Source organism: Nannobrachium achirus, assembly GCF_963921795.1.
Source record: "Nannobrachium achirus genome assembly, chromosome: 2".
Lineage (NCBI taxonomy): Eukaryota > Metazoa > Chordata > Actinopteri > Myctophiformes > Myctophidae > Nannobrachium > Nannobrachium achirus.
This window is the reverse complement of record NC_137811.1, coordinates 59,236,153-59,240,787: the sequence shown is the minus strand read 5'-3', so window position 1 is coordinate 59,240,787 and position 4,635 is coordinate 59,236,153.

Below are 4,635 nucleotides of genomic sequence, written 5' to 3'. Positions count from 1 at the left end.
GTTTGGGCCAGTGAACATAATGCCTTGAAAATAAAATGTCAAGAAAAACGTTTATATCTAATTTCACATGTGTGTTCTCTGTGGTACTGTGTTTTGTAATGATTTCTGTGAAATCGTCTCGTAATTTTGGCTAAAACATAGCGTTGCGTGATCCGATCAAAGTCAGAGCATATTTGCCGTCTGCGCTCACTGCGCTCAGTGTGCTGGTTAGGACTAGAGATGGGATTTATGGCTCTTTGAAGTAGGACTGTCCTCGACGCAGGATTTATCAAGTCGACTCGAGTCGCGGGGGTTAATCTGACGCGTCGACGAATCGTTTATGTAAAAAAAAAGAAGAAAAAAAGTGGTGCTTTAAGCTTTTAAACCACGTCAACGTAATACAATAAAACAGCAATATGTTTTAAGCCTTTAAAGTGAATTAGATCCATGAACTACCGTGCATATTGAGACATGATAGCGGTGGACACTGGACATTAATGACGATAAGATTGCGTCCAGCCGTGCCTAATTGTGAATTGTGGAGCAGAGTAGAACAATGGAGGAGAGAATAGTGCATCTCTTTGACAGCATGTCGTGTATTATTTCCACAAGTTGTATTTTCTCAGAGCACAGCACAGCGCTGCTGTATCAAAAGAGCTATGTTGCCGATCTGGTGCGAGATAATAAAAAGAAAACAGTTCGCCCGTCGCTATTTCTCAGCCTGAGTCCAACCACCACACACCCACGGCAGTGAAAGTTAAAGCGTGTTGCGCAGGCTCTGCTGCTTCTTTGGCCAGCTCTCAAGTAGAATAACAACACGTTGACGCATTTCCTCTCCACTAAAGCCTGAGTACACATGAAAATGAGCCAATCGTGTTTCACTGTTCATTTGTTTTCATGTAAGCCCAAGATGCAATAATGTAATTGTGGGAAATACCATTACATCTTTTTGTTATTTGCACCTGGAAAATGAACAATGTCCACCTGTAACTGCCCTGTTCATTTCATACAGTACTTTGTTTCAATAAATAAACCCAGTGCATTTTACTGTGTTCAAACTGAGTTGTACATTATAAATCAAAAGTAACTTTTTGTTCAATTTGCTTTCTCCCTTCAGCATCATCCGCTTCCACAGTCATTGCCAACACGTGATGTAAGTCTGTTAAATATTTATTTCTTATTGAATTATATTGAATTATATAAACATTAAACTATCGTAAACCTAATGTCACTATTTTGGGTGTGTTTTAAGTTATTGTCTCCATCAGCCGGAGACAATATGTTTTGCACCCTGTCTGTCTGTCCGTCTGTGCGTGTGTGGGTACGTCCGTCCATCCATCTGTTACCAGCTAATCTAATAAGATTGGCTTCCAAAGTTTGCAGGATTGGGACATTTGGAAGAAAATGCTGCGCAGCTTGCAAATTGTCTGACACTTTGCACTGGGGCTGACCCAGACAAATCGAATATTCAAAGCTTTGTTCGATACAACAGGCTTCGAACTTGAAGAAGAAAGTTGAATAATCGTCCGTTTTTCCTTTGGGGAGACGCCAGGTGCCTCGCACCTCCAGTGCAGCGTCAACTCCTCCTCACACAAGTGTTAAACATTAACTCTTTTAGTGTCTTTCCCGAAGTACTTTGGGAGTTTTAAATAGGGTACTGTAGTCCGGGATTTTTACAGAATATCACTCCATATTATGGATCGTTACAGATCTACAAGCACCTCGCACATGCCAGGGACAGAGTTAGGTTGGCCTGCATAAGCCTTGCTGTCAACATATACTACACCACTCAGGCCACCAAGCCAGGTGTGGTCAATTAGTGCCTTCTTTTGATCAGTGGCTTCTGCTTGATGAGTGGCACCAGTCTGTCTTTGTTCACTGGTCAGTCAAGTTCACTGGGAGAGAATATGTTTCAGATCAGTGCAAGTGTATTTGTTTTCCATTTGGACTTACTGTGTTTTGTTGGTACAGTATGCGTGCGACTAACATATTTCTGATAATTCCAATTTGTTTGTTGTTTAATTAGCCGGATTGTGAATGCCCTGCATTTTTCTTTCATCTTTAGAACCACACGTGTGTAACAAAACAGAGTGGTGATCATTTGGTGTGTGTGAAGAGAAGAAAAACATTTAATTAAAGGAGTAGTTCACCCCCAAAGTGACTTTTTTTCTATTGAACTCAAGTCTCCATGGCGTGAGTAATACATTGAAAAAATAAGTCATTTTGTGGGTGAACTACTCCTTGAATGTCAGTTTTGTGGTGTTTTGACTGGACACCCTGAGGATATTGCCAGATAGATAGACAGACAGACAGAGAATTGTAGGCCTTGCATTTATTTGACTTGGTTCCACAGATGGCGAAAATAGCTAATCTCCAAGCTCACAATGCCTCACTGTTTGGACAAAGAGTTGAGGCGTTACATTTTGTAAAACACGGTCTTGTGAAAATAGCAGATCTACATGCTCACAACACCTCACAACGCAGGGCGGCGTGAGCATGTAGATCAGATATTTTCACAATTTCTGCCCCTAATATTTAATTTATCATTTTAAAAGTATTACAAAGTCCTTAAATTGTCTCTTTAGAAATGTGCAGATAGCCTCTGTACACTGTTGAGTGGAAAAACAATGTTTCACATTAAGCTAATCATTTGGGACCACCCAAGATCATTTGAAGACCCCTCTAGGGGTCCCATAGTTGAACCACTGACTTATAAGGGGAGTATGGAGACCCCTCTAGGGGTCCCATAGTTGAACCACTGACTTATAAGGGGAGTATATGAGGCTGGATCTGTCTGGAACACTGCACTAGGCTCTCGCCAGCTCTGTAGCTCTCCACACTTGAACAGTTGTGTCCTTAAATTCAATAATAATAATAATACTTTTGAAGTTGCGGATGAGGATGGATGCGGATTTATAAATTGGATGATATAATTAATGCGGTTGGATAATGGGCGGATAATTAATTTGCGCGGATGGATTCGGATGACTTCAAAAGCCTATCCGCGCATCACTACCGGACACCAATATCTGAGAAACATCACCCATATATGCGATGCGGTCACACATTTCTGTGTCAGCCTCCGATACCAATATCGGTGTAACATCTGTGCATGCAACTGTCCTCCACAAAGACACAGGTTTGTTCTTCATCAGGAAACAAACAGCAAAACTTCAAATGTAAACAAACATGGCTGCCATGGGAGCTGCCATGGCAGCCATGTGTGTTGCACGTTTTCACATTGGCCTGTTATAGGCCAATACGTCACGTAACAATACACAATTTGTTTAATTAAGTCTTGTGATATACCTCACTCAATACTAACTATTGCACATATATATATATATATATATATATATATATATATATATATATATAGGGTTTTTTCAATTTGATTAATAGGTTGTTAATTGGATTATGTTTTGGTATGTTTGGGCATTTCTTGCAGTGGTATCTGTCGAACGAAGATGACGACTGGAGTCCCCGAGTATTTGTGCATTCTTTCATGGTGAACGTAAACCGACTGCCACATGTGATTGAAATGTATGGTACAACACATAATGACTTGTGCTACCAATCACCCTCCGTGAGAGGCTCTGCAGCGATTTCGGTGCCTTCTTGGAATTATGAAGACGCGCAGGCGGTGCCATTAAATTTGAATGTGGGATGGGTGCAAGTCTGCATTTCACACACCCTCGATGCCACCTATCAAGCTGCAGGTGGTGCTCAGCTCTTGTAAGTTGTTGTGACAGGTGCACTGGTCAATGTCCACATATAGGCTTTTGTGTGTACAGATCCTTCTAAAAAAAAAAAATATATATATATATATATATATATATATATATATATACACACACACATACACATTATGTATAATGTATATACAGGCATTGACACTAAGGCTTGCCCACCTGCACCCAGGAGGTAAATAAAACCTTCGGGCAGGTGAAGCTGGCTTTCAGGTTGCCCGACCGGGCAAGTGCTCATTTGAGAAAGGATGCAACCGTCTAACACAACACAAGATATCTGTCTAAACACCTGAACGTGGCCAGAGTGCTCCGTCTTCTGATCTGTGGAATGTAAAATAAAAGCACTGTTTACCTATAATGTGCTGTTTTCACTGTTGCAACACTTAAAAATATAAAATAGGTGTGAACCTGTAGTCATATTCAATTACAGCTGTGCAGGTATTTGATAAAACATTTAGGTATGACATTTATCGCACAGCCCCAGGGGGTAAAAAAAAAAGCGGTAATTAAAATCATACCCATCATTTTATAATGGAAGATTTACTTTTCAGGCAAGTGGGCATAACCTTTAGGCAAGTAGAACATGACCTATACTTGCCCGATGGGCAAGTGCCTCTGAGACCTTAGTGTCAACAGCGCAACTAGCGGCCAATCATAGGAAGTTTTACTTCCGTATTGGAGTCGTTTTAAATCGGCAGAACTATGCCCCTGGTGTCAACCCCTGTGTATATATATTGTGTGTGTGTGTATGTATATATATATGTGCGTGTTTGTGTGTGTGTGTGTTAGGGCATTCACCGAATATTCGAATATTCGAATACTAACGTCACTATTCGACTTGGTAAACTGAATTCGAAAATCGCTTATTTTTTTTAAAATATTTTTTTTTACTCTTTTTTTTTTATTT